The sequence below is a fragment of the Physcomitrium patens genome, chromosome 21, assembly GCF_059467195.1.
Source record: "Physcomitrium patens ecotype Gransden chromosome 21, ASM5946719v1, whole genome shotgun sequence".
NCBI lineage: Eukaryota > Viridiplantae > Streptophyta > Bryopsida > Funariales > Funariaceae > Physcomitrium > Physcomitrium patens.
Window position 1 is genome coordinate 11,071,674 of NC_143430.1, and position 20,005 is coordinate 11,091,678.

At 29.1% G+C, this 20,005-nt stretch overlaps 2 long non-coding RNA genes and 6 other non-coding genes across 8 annotated transcripts; 4 read left to right on the forward strand and 4 right to left on the reverse strand.

Moving 5' to 3' along the window:
• Window positions 1-544: 544 nt before the first annotated feature.
• Window positions 545-8,003, reverse strand: LOC112274437 (uncharacterized). Its single transcript, XR_016499882.1, has 2 exons — window positions 7,620-8,003; window positions 545-7,435 (listed from the first exon to the last, which is right to left on the reverse strand). It is a non-coding gene; the product is annotated as an uncharacterized LOC112274437 (long non-coding RNA).
• Window positions 8,004-8,010: 7 nt separating this feature from the next.
• Window positions 8,011-8,082, forward strand: TRNAW-CCA (transfer RNA tryptophan (anticodon CCA)). The gene has a single exon. It is a non-coding gene; the product is annotated as a tRNA-Trp (tRNA).
• Window positions 8,083-8,125: 43 nt separating this feature from the next.
• TRNAR-ACG (transfer RNA arginine (anticodon ACG)) lies at window positions 8,126-8,198 on the forward strand. The gene has a single exon. It is a non-coding gene; the product is annotated as a tRNA-Arg (tRNA).
• A 22-nt stretch (window positions 8,199-8,220) lies between these two features.
• TRNAS-CGA (transfer RNA serine (anticodon CGA)) lies at window positions 8,221-8,302 on the forward strand. Its single transcript has one exon. It is a non-coding gene; the product is annotated as a tRNA-Ser (tRNA).
• Window positions 8,303-12,026: 3,724 nt separating this feature from the next.
• Window positions 12,027-12,108, reverse strand: TRNAS-CGA (transfer RNA serine (anticodon CGA)). The gene has a single exon. It is a non-coding gene; the product is annotated as a tRNA-Ser (tRNA).
• Window positions 12,109-12,130: 22 nt separating this feature from the next.
• Window positions 12,131-12,203, reverse strand: TRNAR-ACG (transfer RNA arginine (anticodon ACG)). The gene has a single exon. It is a non-coding gene; the product is annotated as a tRNA-Arg (tRNA).
• A 43-nt stretch (window positions 12,204-12,246) lies between these two features.
• On the reverse strand, window positions 12,247-12,318 carry TRNAW-CCA (transfer RNA tryptophan (anticodon CCA)). The gene has a single exon. It is a non-coding gene; the product is annotated as a tRNA-Trp (tRNA).
• A 7-nt stretch (window positions 12,319-12,325) lies between these two features.
• On the forward strand, window positions 12,326-19,784 carry LOC141044340 (uncharacterized). The gene is made up of 2 exons (XR_016499883.1): window positions 12,326-12,709; window positions 12,894-19,784. It is a non-coding gene; the product is annotated as an uncharacterized LOC141044340 (long non-coding RNA).
• The last annotated feature ends 221 nt before the right edge of the window (window positions 19,785-20,005 follow it).

The following is a 20,005-nucleotide window of genomic DNA, read 5'->3' on the forward strand; positions in this document are numbered from 1 at the left end:
TTTAATATTTATTTTAAAAATTAATCTAATTATATTTTATATGTTATATTTTATATTTTTTTCTAATTTATAATAAAATTAATTCAAAGCTCAAAACATAAAAAATAAAATAAAAAATAAAATAAAAAGGTGAGTGATAGATGAAATAGAAATTACTACCTTCAATTATATTTTGCTTAAGGCATCAAACTCCTTCTATTCTAAAAATTACTAGAAATTAAATAAGTATGTAATTGCAATGAAAATTGTACATCTATAAGACTACCTATAAGATGCATGAAATTAAAAAATGAATAAAAATCCATAATCAAATATTCACTAAGCACTATGTTACTTGTTTAAAATATCCATACTTGATTGTAAGGGTGTTATTCATCTAAGGAGCTCATATCTATTGTGGATAATATTTGCCAAAGTATCTCAACAATACAACACCAGAGGAACAATAAGCAAGGAAATAAGGTGCCATTACAAGGCTATCAATATTAATAGTAAATACTATAAGATATAAGGATACTTAAAGGCCAAGAAAAAGCACTTAAGGAATAATCAAAAAGTAACACATTACATAGTGGATTCTACATAGTAGCACCATGAGTCAAATAATATTAGGTCAAAGGCCATATATTTTTTCAACTAAGCAATTGATTTTTTTCTCTCTTTTTTAATAATTATGTATATTGAATCTAATTTTAAAGGATTATGTCCCATGCTTGTTAATAACCTCAAGAATTTGAATAACATTTGGCAACCATGTTAAAGAGCATTGTATGATATAATCTTGAGAGACTTAATAAAAAATGAATACAAGATCTACGAGCAAAATAAGAAAAAGAATTGAAGCAAAAGGAAACATGGAAAGATCTCCTTCTAAACAACCTAAGATTGACATGCAAAAATTAAGAAAAACTGCCACTAGCTTTAAAGAGGCCAATGAGTTATAGAGTTGGTTACAACAATATACCACAACAAATAAAGATTATATGAGAATAGTCTTATAAGAAATGTCACAACATTATGAAGAATTCGTACAAGTAGTTTAGAATTCACAATCCAAGTTTCAAACATCTCAAGCACAATAATTGAGTGTAGAAATAGAAGAAGGCTACAGCCAAATCCTATGGAAAAATCCACTTGTGACATCCATTTCAATTCAGCAATGATAGTTAATTTAAGACAATCTAGTGTAAAATGTTTTGTGTATGATTGCATGGATGATTCTAATAAGTACATTAAAGTATACTTAATTGCAGTAGAGATTAAAAGAATCATATCATTGAAAATATTGAAACAAATATTTAAAATAATGTTACAAGAAGTAAGTATTATGTGGTGTTTATCTTTTGTTTGCAAGCACCTTGAGGTTGTATGAGAGGAATTTGAATTAAGCTTTATGAAACAATTTAGGTGCATGAAAACCAATGGCAACATTGTATTTAAGTTATTCAAAATTAGGCAAGCCAATCACAAGATAATAAAAGATTATTTAGACTTATTCACTAATATTATAAAAAAAACTTGATACTATTTTTGGTGACTCCATTCAAACCTTGTGATTCAAATAAGGCTTATCATTGAACATCAGACAAGACAAAATATATATACAATCCAAAAGCATAGAAGAAACACTCATGATCACTCTCAAAATTGGTCGTATATTGTTATTCATAAAAGAATCCAAAAAAAGAAATCTATGTGGAATATCAATAATATATATTTATTGCCACAATATAAAATTTAAAGATTATTACTGGAATCTCTCAAATCCAAACAAACAACTGAATAATATTCAAGGAAAGTCAACCACTGCAACCATAGAATTGGATGAAGAAATTAAATGTGATACATTTCATTTGTAATGCAATAGAAGATTAAGCACTTGACTCATATAGTTAGGTCCTTGTTTTAAATATAAAGGAAACCATTGAAATAATGACTAGACTCATGCATATCAACAATGTACAAAATATCAAAATCAACAAAATCCAAGTTGTAGAAGAATAACCATCACTAATACCAAAGAGTTGCACTTTCTAATAATGTCAATAATAGAGGCCAAATGTGCCACAATAAGTACTTGAGTTAATCAGGGACAATTCAAAGTACTTATAGAAATAGAACAAAAATCTTATGTCTTGTATACCATAGAGTACTGAAAGTTGTTTAAAAATATTTGCAAATAAATACAATAGGATCCATGCATAGAGAAGACTATAATCCAATTGATGTCAACATTGAAAAAAATGCAATAGAAAATATATTTAATAATATTACATTTATAAAAAAACATACTCAATTATTCAAATTAAATCTCAAGATACTAATGTATTCAAAACACAAGGTACAATCTAAATTATTATTAGAAGTGGTCGTAGACCTACATGCTACAACCATAGATTTTAATGCCAAAGTTATAAAGCTTCATATTAGGAAGCATCAATTAACTAACATACTTGTAGATAGAAGATCTGGTATTAACATCATAGCAAATAACATTCACAAGTTCTTAGAGCTTCTTTAATCCAAATTTATATCATTTGTACTTTGTATGAAAAATAATGCTTGAATTAAGCTCTTTGGAATATTACAAAATATAATTATTATCACCTAAGATATCCATGCATCCATTATCTTTTTAATAATTGAGATACATGTCAAGTATTACTTTTTAGTCATCTTGGAGAGACTATGGTTATAAGACATGAATGCATCTAACAATTGGTTTAACAATAAAATCACCATTCACCACTAATATCAACATGCATATATTTGTGTTGACAGCTATATCACTTGAAAAAAAGCCTCAACCACTTAAAAAATCATGAGCAATAATTAGATCTCTATACTAAGCTCAAATAAAGAAGAGCTTGTAAACAAGCTCAAACTACATTTGATTCCTCTCAAAAAAGTAAACCTCATAGTTGTAAAAAACAATGAATAATTGGACATACTTGTGAAATTTACTATTGAGCTTTAAGACTGATCCATCATCAATGAATAACTACCATATATTAAACTAGAAGAACATAAAATTAAGAGATGGCCTTACAATTTTTTAAAAAAAATAGAACTTGTCAATCTTAAGATACTTTGAAAATTTAAAAATATTAAAATAAATATTCATGCATCCAACAATATAAAAATTTTCACAATTACATTATTTTGTGAATATTTAGATGTATTTGCATAGTTACACAATGATTTAAGAAAAATATCTACAAAGATAGTCGAGCATCAAATCAACCTTGTTTTGAATACTACTCCAATTTAATAAAAGTAATATCAAATGAATTTCAATTAAACATAAATTATGAAGCAAGAGCTAGATAAACTTCTATAAGCCAAATTTATCTCACTTATAGATTTTACCCTATAATTGTCATCTATAGTAATTATTCTAAAACAAATCCAGAACTTTATTAATTTGCATGGAATTTTATCAATTAAACGATGCTACAAACAAAAAAAAAAAAAAAAAAAAAAAAACCATTATTCTCTTTTGTATATAAAAAAACATCATTGATAAGATTTTAGGTTATAAAGTGTATAGCTTCATTGACTACTTCTTGGGATATTACCAAGCAGCCATGGCACTAGAGGTTAAAACAAAATGGCCTTTTTTTTTATAAAATAGAGACTATTTTAGTTTGAATGAATGCTATTTGGTGTGAAAAATGCATCAATGACATTCCAGCACATTATGGAATTTGCATTTAAACCATACCTTTAGAAATTCTTTTGAATATACCTAGATAATAAAACCATCTATGGACCCAAAAACAAACACATCCAATATCTATAATAATTTTTTTGAAGTTTATTGAAAGTATGGCATTAGCTTCAACATGAGTAAATGTATGTTTTTATTCTTCTTCAAGCTCATATTTGGATATATTGTATATCATTTGGGCAAGTTTTTGGATCCCAAGAAAATCAAACAAATATAAAACATGCCTGTACTTTGCAATTAAAAGGTTATTCAAATTATTCTCAGAATTGCTCAATTCAATATGACATTATCATGTAGTAATACGACTACATGGTAAAAAATAGAAATAAAGATGTTATTATAGAAGAACCTAGTAAAAATATGTAGTAGAAAAATAAGGATAAATAATAAGAAGGTAATAAAAAATTTGGTCTAAATGCTACTTTTTTATAGAAGAGATTTTTATTTACTTTATAGAGGCATAAATAAGCCAAATCAAAATAAATGAGATAAGAAAATAATATAGACATATTTAGGAGAGAATTAAAAATAAATTAAAGTAAAAATTATTTCAAATTAATAAGAATTAATATCCAAAAATAATTAATTATAAATCAAGTTCAAAATCAGATTCCAAGTCACAAAACTATACACCTACAACAACTTTGGAATTCTTATTGCAAATTAAAAATAAATAAAAATAAAATTAGAATTTAAAAGAGATTTTTGAGAGTTGGTTTTAAGTCATTTGGATTAGTATTGAGGTTTTGAGGGATTTTTAAAATTAAATGATGTACTTAGTGGATTTAGATTTTGAGAAATAAAATAAGTTTATAAGTTTGAAAATTTTGTAAATTTCGTGGCATATTAATACATGAAAATTTGAAAGTTTGTTCTTGTGCTTATTACAAATGTGTGTGAAAGAGTTGAGATCAATTGAATAATTAGGTTGAAGAAAATGAAAGTTTTTATGGATTGTGGTTTTGAAACTTGGGATTTAGAGGACTAATGAATATTTTTAAGATATATGTCAATTTGCTAGTTGGATTGACATAATTTTTTTTTAATAATAGCCAGCTTGAATTTTAATAAATATTCAAAGTTTGGAACCAATTTAATAGTGAAATTAAGAGATTGTGACTTAAGAATATCAATATCAAGGTTAAAGAAGGAGACAGGCTAACACTTGAGCAAAGTTTAGGAATTATCATCTATTTGGTATGTGCAAACTTTTTCAACTTTTTGTGCTTATTGCTAACTTAATTTAAGAAAAATTTACAAATTTTGAATCAAAATCAATAGTTCAATCATTAATTATTAAAGTTTGAATTTGATGTAGGATTTGTTTAAGATTTAGGGTGTGGTTAGATTTTACTTAGGATTGATTTAAGATTTAGGATTTGATTAGATTTTGCTTAAAATTAGTTTAGGATTTGATTAGAATTTAAGCTTTTATTAGGATTTTATTAGGATTTGACTTAAGATTTGATTAAGATTCATTAAGATTTCAATTAGGATTTAATTAAGATTTAATTAAGATTCATTAGGATTTCAATTAGAATTTAATAATGATTTGATCAAGGCTCATTAGAATTTTAATTAGGATTTTTATTAGAATTTAATTAGGGCTTAATATAAAATTTGATTAAGATTCATAAGAGTTTTAATTAAGATTAAATTAGGATTGAATTAGGATTTATTTAGAATTTATTTTAAAAAATTAGTTTCAATATTTCTTCAAGTTTTTTGTTATTTTTTTTAAGTTTATATTTATAGTATTTCTTTAAAATTATTATTATTTCTTTAAAATTTTAATTTTATATTTTTTTCAAATTTTTTTATTACTTTTCTTTGAGATTAATTTATGACTTCTTTGTATTTTTTTGTATGAAGCAAAATAAATCTCTACTAATTGAAAATCTATTCTAATTTATAACTATTAATAGCTTCCAATGTAATTATTTAAATTATCTTCTACCTTATTTTGGATAAATTATTTGAATTCATCCAAATTAATTTATCCAAAATTTAATCTAACATTAATTGTGATTACTTGCCTTAAATTGTATTTAATTTAACTTGGTTGCCTACACCCCCTAGCCCTCAAAAGGTCTCATAGAGTACTAAAGAATCAGTGATGAATCTGTTGAATAATGAAGTGTGCCTTCTCTTCTTGCTCATCTTCAAAACTTCACTCCAATCTCAACACTTACAGTCAAACTATCTAAGTTGTATGGTGTCTCTATTATGGCTTTGTAGATGTTATAGACTTTTGGAAGGAATTACTAAAGTTATATGGTGCATTCAAAACACCCATAGATTTATTCCATGTTTAAAAAGAACCTAAAAATAATGTTAAAGAAGATGCTATCTATCTAATTGATTCCAATTTACAATTAATATGTTATATTTGCTCAAGTAATATATATTTATTTTGTAACACTTTTAAGATTTGCCTTGCAATGTTACAAGTGATGATAATTATGATCTTACAATTGATATGTAGATGCTACCAATCTAGAATCTTCTTGTATCAAAAATTTCCATAAGAAAACACAATTTTTTCAAAGATCTAATATTTTTAATATATACATAACAACTTGTTGTTACTAAGTACTTTATCTTATGGAGATTCTTAATTTCACATCATTGCCATTATATGGGATATTTTTTAGTATATAAAGTGTTGTTGAACCATAATTTTTTTATATTATTTTTGTTACTTTTTGTCTTTTATTATAAACATGTTCTATATCCAATTCAATATTCTTTTTTTAAAAAAAAGATCAAAAACTAATAAAATAGAATAGGATGTGAGAGTATAAACTAAGCATCAATTATTCTTGAATAAATAAATAGTATTATTAATAACAAAAAAATCTTTTACAAAATCTTCCATCAGCAAGTAAAAATATTTTTATTATTATAAATTATAATATTGTTACTGTTGATTTGAAGAAACAAGATTTGATTGAATTTAAAGTGATGGATTTACCTATTTATTTAATGTAGGTATATACACACTTGGAACAACTTTTTTCTTTTTTTAATTAGAAAGAGAGACAAAAGGAATGGAATTTAACTGTAAAAACATGATGACAGTTGATCACAAGTATTGGAATCTATCCGAGGTATCTAACCAACATAAAATAAAATAAAATAAAAGTGGTAAAACAAAAAGAGTATTTTTTGAAAAAAAACATACACATACACACACGCACAGTTTCTATGAAAGAGTTGTGGCTATGGTTTTTGATGCATTGCAAGGAACGTGTAAGGAAGTACAAACATAATATCCAACCTTGGACTGAAAGAAACAAAACAAACTTGAAGTAGTTGAAGTAGTTGAAGTAGTCAGTAAACTAAAGTGTAATGTAGGAATGAACATGGAGAAACAGTCCATGAAGTAGTTAGTAAACTAAAGTGTAATGCAGGAATGAATATGGAGAAACAGTCCATGAAGGTGAGGGTTGCAAGCTTGGTTAGTTGTGAGGATGAAAGGTGAGAGATTAGGGCATTTACAACAGATTGGAGCAAGACGCTTGATTCTTTTCCATTTCTTGTTTTCGCTCGCTCGCTCGCTCGCTCGCTGTTTGTTTGTTTGTTTGTTTGTTGTAGTACTGTGGGGTTTTGAGTCTTGACGGCGTGGGAGAGTGGTGGTTGATTTTTCAAAATTGAGTAAGTTGGGGACGGTGAGGACATGGTGATTCCCGCACGCTGTGTACCCTAAAGCAGAGAACCACATCAGTGGCAACGTCAGTAAGCAGTTTGCACAGGCCCAGAGTGCAACACATTCAATGTAGGTCGGTGATGAACGAAAGAAAGAAAGCAAGCAAGGAGAGACGCACGCACGCCATGGTTGGGGATGTTGCGCCACTTCAGTAGGGGAGGGAGAGGTGGGTCACTGTACCGCGTAGGTGGTGATCCAGATGACTCGGGAGTTCTTCTGAATCACATTCTGTGAGAGCATGAGGGTGCACAGGGACTTCTTCGCAGCCCGGCCACAGACGACGCGATACCTGCTTCCCTGCACAGTTGTGCGGGTACGTGACGTGGAAACGAGGGTCCGTAGCCCTCAACGGGCGATGTTGTTGTGGTGGCTGATTTACCGAGCACGGCGGCTGCGTTGTGGTGCATTGGGCGCAAAGAGCTCCGAACGCGAGCAGGCTAGGAGCAAAACCCCGGGAATCAAAGAGGATAAACTAATGGTGTTTGCGAGAATCCAACGAGGCGGCGAGTTGGCGCGCAGCGTGAGAAGAAAAAAATAAGTAGCCTTGAAGTCGTTTGAACACAACAGCCTGGGATCCGTGGCGCAATGGTAGCGCGTCTGACTCCAGATCAGAAGGTTGCGTGTTCGATTCACGTCGGGTTCAGACTCCCGAAATTATAACCCTCACCCGGGACATCCCTTCCACAGACCGTGTGGCCCAATGGATAAGGCGCTTGCCTACGGAGCAAGAGATTCTGGGTTCGATCCCCAGCATGGTCGATTCCTCCTGTCGGAGGGGTTAGTCAATTTGGCCGAGTGGTTAAGGCGGCAGACTCGAAATCTGCTGGGGTTTCCCCGCGCAGGTTCAAATCCTGCAGTTGACGAATCCTTTTGATAAAATTTGATCTCTCTTTCAAAAATAGGTATGTTTCCAAAAATAGTTATGTTTTTCATGAATGTTGTGATTCTGCCTTCCAACCAACTATCATAAACTCCATACCATGTTCACAACAACACCCAAACAATCATCAAAGTTACTCAACTATATAACGGACTATTATGTTGTTCTTATTTGTGATAATAACCACATCTTACTCAACTTCTAAAGAACAGTCATATCTTAGAGGAGAGTCACAAGTAGGTTAGATGGGTTACAATTGCTTTAGTGGGTGCCACTTGTATAGTAGTAAGTTTTCAAATGCAAGGGTTGGAATAACATTTACTAGAGTTAAGAGAAGCAAGTTCAACTATGACTAGAAAGACTATTGAATAGACATGTTTAAGTAAGTAAAAACTTAAACTATAGTTGCCAATTATTAGTTCTTGGATTTGAACCAATTTAATATTCGACATGTTTCTTGATTCAAAACTAATGCAAATCCAGGGACTTTTGAGTCTTTGATTTGGATAGAAAATAATTTAAAAAATAGTATGACTACACAAAACACTCTTTTCTTTATAATCAATCACATCTCCTTATTTGCTTCTCCATTAATCTCTTCTTTGTATAATTTCCCACCTTCTTATTGAATGGAATGACCAAACCTTGAACATGCCTCAAGTTTTCTTTTATTAATTCATTAAAGTTCACATAGTGAATATCCTTTGAAGGTACACAAGTATCAAGTGTCTCTCACATCCTTGCAATTCTTATAAAAAATTATCTCAATTTGTTTCATGATCTTATTTCACACCTTCTCTTGAGGTTGGATCCTTGCTTTTTCTTTGTAGTAGCTATTTATATCTTCAACAAACTCCTTAGGCACAATTACATAAAACATTAGATGCTACTATTTCTTTAGTATGTCCAAAACATACACATGCTTGTGCAATACTTTTTCAATACTATAAGGTCCTTCTTTCTTTTGGATATTTTTTGAGATATTTTTTAATGAAAAAAATAGCTAAAGTACTCAAAAGATACAAGAATAATTATTCTAATGGTATTCATGCTTTATTATTTAGAATGTGTTGCCAATTTACTTATAATTATTTAAAAGTTATTTTAACCTATTTTGGCACCACCTTTAAGAAAAAATTTATTTTATTTTAAAAATTGACTATATGTTCTAAAAAAAGAAGTATGTTCACATGTTCTTTAAGCTTGCCATGAATTTTTAGCGGCAAGATATTTTGGATATAACAAGACTTTGGAGTCAATATCATAAGATTTTTGGTAGGTATAAATATTAAAGGCTTTAAAAGTCTTTACACAATCATTTGATATTTTTTTAATATCAAAAATTTCTTTTCATCCATCTTATTGACTTTTTCAACTATTGCTTATACAAGAACAACGATGGTCTTTTATTTCTATGGATTTTATTACAAATCTTCAAAATTCAAGTTTATATGACTCTATATTCATGATAGTAGATCATTTCACCAAAATAGCATATTTTGTATCATGTACAAAATATATTTCATGTGAAAAAATAGCTAAGTTTTTATTTAACATCTTTCATTATTATGGATTGTCAAAAAATATTATATCAAATAGAGGGATATAATTTGTATCAATATTTAAAAAAATCTTTTTTAAGATATTGAAGGTGGATATAAAATTATCTTCAGCCTTTCATCCACAAACTTATAGACAAACAAAATATGTGAATCAAATTCTAGAACAATATTTGAGGTGTGTCATTAACTATCATTATGATGATTAGAAAACTCTTTTGCTATTAGCAAAGTTTACACATAATAATTTGATACATTTTACTATTCAATAAATTTCTTTTTTTTACTATTTATAATTATCATCTATGACTTATTACTTTTGATTGTTTAAAAGTTAATAATCTAATAGCAAAAGATTTGGCAAATCATTTGGCAGAGTTACATGCAATAATAAAGGTTTGTTAAAAGAAGCTCAAGAACAACAAAAGATCAATGTGGATGGCTATTATAAGAAAAAACCACAATTCAAATGTAGGTGACAAAGTATGGTTCTTTCATTGGAATATCAAGATTATTCATCTTTGTGACAGGTTGGATTATTGTAGGCTTGGATCTTTTCTTATTTGTGAACAAATCAATCTAATTGCTTATTGATTATACCTATTGGAATCAATGAAGATTCATCTAGTATTCCATGTGTCTCTTCTTGAGCCATACAAGACAATTGATATACCAAGAAGACAATAAGTACCACCTCATCTTATAGAAGTAGATAATAATGAAGAGTTTGAAGTTGAAGAAGTCTTAGACTCAAGGTGGTGCCAAAATAGGTTAAAATAACTTATTCATTGAAGCAAATATGATATTTGTGAACGCACATGGGAGCCAATTAAGAATCTTATAAATGCAGTAGAAAAAAAAGTTGATTTTTTATGAACCTTAAAAATCCTCTCCAAGGCCTTGAAACTAGCTCTTACTTTATTTGGATCTCATTTGTCAAATGATCTTATAAAATTTCTTCATCCTTCTCATGTGAGTTTAATATTTTTATCTTATTAATTACTTTCTTATTCATTCTATAGTTCAAACAAGCTTTTAAATAATTATAAGTAAATTGGCAACACATTCTAAATAATAAAGCATGAATACCATTAGAATAATTATTCTTGTATCTTTTGAGTACTTTAGCTATTTTTTTCATTAAAAAATATCTCAAAAAATATCCAAAAGAAAGAAGGACCTTATAGTATTGAAAAAGTATTGCACAAGCATGTGTATGTTTTGGACATACTAAAGAAATAGTAGCATCTAATGTTTTATGTAATTGTGCCTAAGGAGTTTGTTGAAGATATAAATAGCTACTACAAAGAAAAAGCAAGGATCCAACCTCAAGAGAAGGTGTGAAATAAGATCATGAAACAAATTGAGATAATTTTTTATAAGAATTGCAAGGATGTGAGAGACACTTGATACTTGTGTACCTTCAAAGGATATTCACTATGTGAACTTTAATGAATTAATAAAAGAAAACTTGAGGCATGTTCAAGGTTTGGTCATTCCATTCAATAAGAAGGTGGGAAATTATACAAAGAAGAGATTAATGGAGAAGCAAATAAGGAGATGTGATTGATTATAAAGAAAAGAGTGTTTTGTGTAGTCATACTATTTTTTAAATTATTTTCTATCCAAATCAAAGACTCAAAAGTCCCTGGATTTGCATTAGTTTTGAATCAAGAAACATGTCGAATATTAAATTGGTTCAAATCCAAGAACTAATAATTGGCAACTATAGTTTAAGTTTTTACTTACTTAAACATGTCTATTCAATAGTCTTTCTAGTCATAGTTGAACTTGCTTCTCTTAACTCTAGTAAATGTTATTCCAACCCTTGCATTTGAAAACTTACTACTATACAAGTGGCACCCACTAAAGCAATTGTAACCCATCTAACCTACTTGTGACTCTCCTCTAAGATATGACTGTTCTTTAGAAGTTGAGTAAGATGTGGTTATTATCACAAATAAGAACAACATAATAGTCCGTTATATAGTTGAGTAACTTTGATGATTGTTTGGGTGTTGTTGTGAACATGGTATGGAGTTTATGATAGTTGGTTGGAAGGCAGAATCACAACATTCATGAAAAACATAACTATTTTTGGAAACATACCTATTTTTGAAAGAGAGATCAAATTTTATCAAAAGGATTCGTCAACTGCAGGATTTGAACCTGCGCGGGGAAACCCCAGCAGATTTCGAGTCTGCCGCCTTAACCACTCGGCCAAATTGACTAACCCCTCCGACAGGAGGAATCGACCATGCTGGGGATCGAACCCAGAATCTCTTGCTCCGTAGGCAAGCGCCTTATCCATTGGGCCACACGGTCTGTGGAAGGGATGTCCCGGGTGAGGGTTATAATTTCGGGAGTCTGAACCCGACGTGAATCGAACACGCAACCTTCTGATCTGGAGTCAGACGCGCTACCATTGCGCCACGGATCCCAGGCTGTTGTGTTCAAACGACTTCAAGGCTACTTATTTTTTTCTTCTCACGCTGCGCGCCAACTCGCCGCCTCGTTGGATTCTCGCAAACACCATTAGTTTATCCTCTTTGATTCCCGGGGTTTTGCTCCTAGCCTGCTCGCGTTCGGAGCTCTTTGCGCCCAATGCACCACAACGCAGCCGCCGTGCTCGGTAAATCAGCCACCACAACAACATCGCCCGTTGAGGGCTACGGACCCTCGTTTCCACGTCACGTACCCGCACAACTGTGCAGGGAAGCAGGTATCGCGTCGTCTGTGGCCGGGCTGCGAAGAAGTCCCTGTGCACCCTCATGCTCTCACAGAATGTGATTCAGAAGAACTCCCGAGTCATCTGGATCACCACCTACGCGGTACAGTGACCCACCTCTCCCTCCCCTACTGAAGTGGCGCAACATCCCCAACCATGGCGTGCGTGCGTCTCTCCTTGCTTGCTTTCTTTCTTTCGTTCATCACCGACCTACATTGAATGTGTTGCACTCTGGGCCTGTGCAAACTGCTTACTGACGTTGCCACTGATGTGGTTCTCTGCTTTAGGGTACACAGCGTGCGGGAATCACCATGTCCTCACCGTCCCCAACTTACTCAATTTTGAAAAATCAACCACCACTCTCCCACGCCGTCAAGACTCAAAACCCCACAGTACTACAACAAACAAACAAACAAACAAACAGCGAGCGAGCGAGCGAGCGAGCGAAAACAAGAAATGGAAAAGAATCAAGCGTCTTGCTCCAATCTGTTGTAAATGCCCTAATCTCTCACCTTTCATCCTCACAACTAACCAAGCTTGCAACCCTCACCTTCATGGACTGTTTCTCCATATTCATTCCTGCATTACACTTTAGTTTACTAACTACTTCATGGACTGTTTCTCCATGTTCATTCCTACATTACACTTTAGTTTACTGACTACTTCAACTACTTCAACTACTTCAAGTTTGTTTTGTTTCTTTCAGTCCAAGGTTGGATATTATGTTTGTACTTCCTTACACGTTCCTTGCAATGCATCAAAAACCATAGCCACAACTCTTTCATAGAAACTGTGCGTGTGTGTATGTGTATGTTTTTTTTCAAAAAATACTCTTTTTGTTTTACCACTTTTATTTTATTTTATTTTATGTTGGTTAGATACCTCGGATAGATTCCAATACTTGTGATCAACTGTCATCATGTTTTTACAGTTAAATTCCATTCCTTTTGTCTCTCTTTCTAATTAAAAAAAGAAAAAAGTTGTTCCAAGTGTGTATATACCTACATTAAATAAATAGGTAAATCCATCACTTTAAATTCAATCAAATCTTGTTTCTTCAAATCAACAGTAACAATATTATAATTTATAATAATAAAAATATTTTTACTTGCTGATGGAAGATTTTGTAAAAGATTTTTTTGTTATTAATAATACTATTTATTTATTCAAGAATAATTGATGCTTAGTTTATACTCTCACATCCTATTCTATTTTATTAGTTTTTGATCTTTTTTTTAAAAAAAGAATATTGAATTGGATATAGAACATGTTTATAATAAAAGACAAAAAGTAACAAAAATAATATAAAAAAATTATGGTTCAACAACACTTTATATACTAAAAAATATCCCATATAATGGCAATGATGTGAAATTAAGAATCTCCATAAGATAAAGTACTTAGTAACAACAAGTTGTTATGTATATATTAAAAATATTAGATCTTTGAAAAAATTGTGTTTTCTTATGGAAATTTTTGATACAAGAAGATTCTAGATTGGTAGCATCTACATATCAATTGTAAGATCATAATTATCATCACTTGTAACATTGCAAGGCAAATCTTAAAAGTGTTACAAAATAAATATATATTACTTGAGCAAATATAACATATTAATTGTAAATTGGAATCAATTAGATAGATAGCATCTTCTTTAACATTATTTTTAGGTTCTTTTTAAACATGGAATAAATCTATGGGTGTTTTGAATGCACCATATAACTTTAGTAATTCCTTCCAAAAGTCTATAACATCTACAAAGCCATAATAGAGACACCATACAACTTAGATAGTTTGACTGTAAGTGTTGAGATTGGAGTGAAGTTTTGAAGATGAGCAAGAAGAGAAGGCACACTTCATTATTCAACAGATTCATCACTGATTCTTTAGTACTCTATGAGACCTTTTGAGGGCTAGGGGGTGTAGGCAACCAAGTTAAATTAAATACAATTTAAGGCAAGTAATCACAATTAATGTTAGATTAAATTTTGGATAAATTAATTTGGATGAATTCAAATAATTTATCCAAAATAAGGTAGAAGATAATTTAAATAATTACATTGGAAGCTATTAATAGTTATAAATTAGAATAGATTTTCAATTAGTAGAGATTTATTTTGCTTCATACAAAAAAATACAAAGAAGTCATAAATTAATCTCAAAGAAAAGTAATAAAAAAATTTGAAAAAAATATAAAATTAAAATTTTAAAGAAATAATAATAATTTTAAAGAAATACTATAAATATAAACTTAAAAAAAATAACAAAAAACTTGAAGAAATATTGAAACTAATTTTTTAAAATAAATTCAAAATAAATCCTAATTCAATCCTAATTTAATCTTAATTAAAACTCTTATGAATCTTAATCAAATTTTATATTAAGCCCTAATTAAATTCTAATAAAAATCCTAATTAAAATTCTAATGAGCCTTGATCAAATCATTATTAAATTCTAATTGAAATCCTAATGAATCTTAATTAAATCTTAATTAAATCCTAATTGAAATCTTAATGAATCTTAATCAAATCTTAAGTCAAATCCTAATAAAATCCTAATAAAAGCTTAAATTCTAATCAAATCCTAAACTAATTTTAAGCAAAATCTAATCAAATCCTAAATCTTAAATCAATCCTAAGTAAAATCTAACCACACCCTAAATCTTAAACAAATCCTACATCAAATTCAAACTTTAATAATTAATGATTGAACTATTGATTTTGATTCAAAATTTGTAAATTTTTCTTAAATTAAGTTAGCAATAAGCACAAAAAGTTGAAAAAGTTTGCACATACCAAATAGATGATAATTCCTAAACTTTGCTCAAGTGTTAGCCTGTCTCCTTCTTTAACCTTGATATTGATATTCTTAAGTCACAATCTCTTAATTTCACTATTAAATTGGTTCCAAACTTTGAATATTTATTAAAATTCAAGCTGGCTATTATTAAAAAAAAATTATGTCAATCCAACTAGCAAATTGACATATATCTTAAAAATATTCATTAGTCCTCTAAATCCCAAGTTTCAAAACCACAATCCATAAAAACTTTCATTTTCTTCAACCTAATTATTCAATTGATCTCAACTCTTTCACACACATTTGTAATAAGCACAAGAACAAACTTTCAAATTTTCATGTATTAATATGCCACGAAATTTACAAAATTTTCAAACTTATAAACTTATTTTATTTCTCAAAATCTAAATCCACTAAGTACATCATTTAATTTTAAAAATCCCTCAAAACCTCAATACTAATCCAAATGACTTAAAACCAACTCTCAAAAATCTCTTTTAAATTCTAATTTTATTTTTATTTATTTTTAATTTGCAATAAGAATTCCAAAGTTGTTGTAGGTGTATAGTTTTGTGACTTGGAATCTGATTTTGAACTTGATTTATAATTAATTATTTTTGGATATTAATTCTTATTAATTTGAAATAATTTTTACTTTAATTTATTTTTAATTCTCTCCTAAATATGTCTATATTATTTTCTTATCTCATTTATTTTGATTTGGCTTATTTATGCCTCTATAAAGTAAATAAAAATCTCTTCTATAAAAAAGTAGCATTTAGACCAAATTTTTTATTACCTTCTTATTATTTATCCTTATTTTTCTACTACATATTTTTACTAGGTTCTTCTATAATAACATCTTTATTTCTATTTTTTACCATGTAGTCGTATTACTACATGATAATGTCATATTGAATTGAGCAATTCTGAGAATAATTTGAATAACCTTTTAATTGCAAAGTACAGGCATGTTTTATATTTGTTTGATTTTCTTGGGATCCAAAAACTTGCCCAAATGATATACAATATATCCAAATATGAGCTTGAAGAAGAATAAAAACATACATTTACTCATGTTGAAGCTAATGCCATACTTTCAATAAACTTCAAAAAAATTATTATAGATATTGGATGTGTTTGTTTTTGGGTCCATAGATGGTTTTATTATCTAGGTATATTCAAAAGAATTTCTAAAGGTATGGTTTAAATGCAAATTCCATAATGTGCTGGAATGTCATTGATGCATTTTTCACACCAAATAGCATTCATTCAAACTAAAATAGTCTCTATTTTATAAAAAAAAAGGCCATTTTGTTTTAACCTCTAGTGCCATGGCTGCTTGGTAATATCCCAAGAAGTAGTCAATGAAGCTATACACTTTATAACCTAAAATCTTATCAATGATGTTTTTTTATATACAAAAGAGAATAATGGTTTTTTTTTTTTTTTTTTTTTTTTTGTTTGTAGCATCGTTTAATTGATAAAATTCCATGCAAATTAATAAAGTTCTGGATTTGTTTTAGAATAATTACTATAGATGACAATTATAGGGTAAAATCTATAAGTGAGATAAATTTGGCTTATAGAAGTTTATCTAGCTCTTGCTTCATAATTTATGTTTAATTGAAATTCATTTGATATTACTTTTATTAAATTGGAGTAGTATTCAAAACAAGGTTGATTTGATGCTCGACTATCTTTGTAGATATTTTTCTTAAATCATTGTGTAACTATGCAAATACATCTAAATATTCACAAAATAATGTAATTGTGAAAATTTTTATATTGTTGGATGCATGAATATTTATTTTAATATTTTTAAATTTTCAAAGTATCTTAAGATTGACAAGTTCTATTTTTTTTAAAAAATTGTAAGGCCATCTCTTAATTTTATGTTCTTCTAGTTTAATATATGGTAGTTATTCATTGATGATGGATCAGTCTTAAAGCTCAATAGTAAATTTCACAAGTATGTCCAATTATTCATTGTTTTTTACAACTATGAGGTTTACTTTTTTGAGAGGAATCAAATGTAGTTTGAGCTTGTTTACAAGCTCTTCTTTATTTGAGCTTAGTATAGAGATCTAATTATTGCTCATGATTTTTTAAGTGGTTGAGGCTTTTTTTCAAGTGATATAGCTGTCAACACAAATATATGCATGTTGATATTAGTGGTGAATGGTGATTTTATTGTTAAACCAATTGTTAGATGCATTCATGTCTTATAACCATAGTCTCTCCAAGATGACTAAAAAGTAATACTTGACATGTATCTCAATTATTAAAAAGATAATGGATGCATGGATATCTTAGGTGATAATAATTATATTTTGTAATATTCCAAAGAGCTTAATTCAAGCATTATTTTTCATACAAAGTACAAATGATATAAATTTGGATTAAAGAAGCTCTAAGAACTTGTGAATGTTATTTGCTATGATGTTAATACCAGATCTTCTATCTACAAGTATGTTAGTTAATTGATGCTTCCTAATATGAAGCTTTATAACTTTGGCATTAAAATCTATGGTTGTAGCATGTAGGTCTACGACCACTTCTAATAATAATTTAGATTGTACCTTGTGTTTTGAATACATTAGTATCTTGAGATTTAATTTGAATAATTGAGTATGTTTTTTTATAAATGTAATATTATTAAATATATTTTCTATTGCATTTTTTTCAATGTTGACATCAATTGGATTATAGTCTTCTCTATGCATGGATCCTATTGTATTTATTTGCAAATATTTTTAAACAACTTTCAGTACTCTATGGTATACAAGACATAAGATTTTTGTTCTATTTCTATAAGTACTTTGAATTGTCCCTGATTAACTCAAGTACTTATTGTGGCACATTTGGCCTCTATTATTGACATTATTAGAAAGTGCAACTCTTTGGTATTAGTGATGGTTATTCTTCTACAACTTGGATTTTGTTGATTTTGATATTTTGTACATTGTTGATATGCATGAGTCTAGTCATTATTTCAATGGTTTCCTTTATATTTAAAACAAGGACCTAACTATATGAGTCAAGTGCTTAATCTTCTATTGCATTACAAATGAAATGTATCACATTTAATTTCTTCATCCAATTCTATGGTTGCAGTGGTTGACTTTCCTTGAATATTATTCAGTTGTTTGTTTGGATTTGAGAGATTCCAGTAATAATCTTTAAATTTTATATTGTGGCAATAAATATATATTATTGATATTCCACATAGATTTCTTTTTTTGGATTCTTTTATGAATAACAATATACGACCAATTTTGAGAGTGATCATGAGTGTTTCTTCTATGCTTTTGGATTGTATATATATTTTGTCTTGTCTGATGTTCAATGATAAGCCTTATTTGAATCACAAGGTTTGAATGGAGTCACCAAAAATAGTATCAAGTTTTTTTTATAATATTAGTGAATAAGTCTAAATAATCTTTTATTATCTTGTGATTGGCTTGCCTAATTTTGAATAACTTAAATACAATGTTGCCATTGGTTTTCATGCACCTAAATTGTTTCATAAAGCTTAATTCAAATTCCTCTCATACAACCTCAAGGTGCTTGCAAACAAAAGATAAACACCACATAATACTTACTTCTTGTAACATTATTTTAAATATTTGTTTCAATATTTTCAATGATATGATTCTTTTAATCTCTACTGCAATTAAGTATACTTTAATGTACTTATTAGAATCATCCATGCAATCATACACAAAACATTTTACACTAGATTGTCTTAAATTAACTATCATTGCTGAATTGAAATGGATGTCACAAGTGGATTTTTCCATAGGATTTGGCTGTAGCCTTCTTCTATTTCTACACTCAATTATTGTGCTTGAGATGTTTGAAACTTGGATTGTGAATTCTAAACTACTTGTACGAATTCTTCATAATGTTGTGACATTTCTTATAAGACTATTCTCATATAATCTTTATTTGTTGTGGTATATTGTTGTAACCAACTCTATAACTCATTGGCCTCTTTAAAGCTAGTGGCAGTTTTTCTTAATTTTTGCATGTCAATCTTAGGTTGTTTAGAAGGAGATCTTTCCATGTTTCCTTTTGCTTCAATTCTTTTTCTTATTTTGCTCGTAGATCTTGTATTCATTTTTTATTAAGTCTCTCAAGATTATATCATACAATGCTCTTTAACATGGTTGCCAAATGTTATTCAAATTCTTGAGGTTATTAACAAGCATGGGACATAATCCTTTAAAATTAGATTCAATATACATAATTATTAAAAAAGAGAGAAAAAAATCAATTGCTTAGTTGAAAAAATATATGGCCTTTGACCTAATATTATTTGACTCATGGTGCTACTATGTAGAATCCACTATGTAATGTGTTACTTTTTGATTATTCCTTAAGTGCTTTTTCTTGGCCTTTAAGTATCCTTATATCTTATAGTATTTACTATTAATATTGATAGCCTTGTAATGGCACCTTATTTCCTTGCTTATTGTTCCTCTGGTGTTGTATTGTTGAGATACTTTGGCAAATATTATCCACAATAGATATGAGCTCCTTAGATGAATAACACCCTTACAATCAAGTATGGATATTTTAAACAAGTAACATAGTG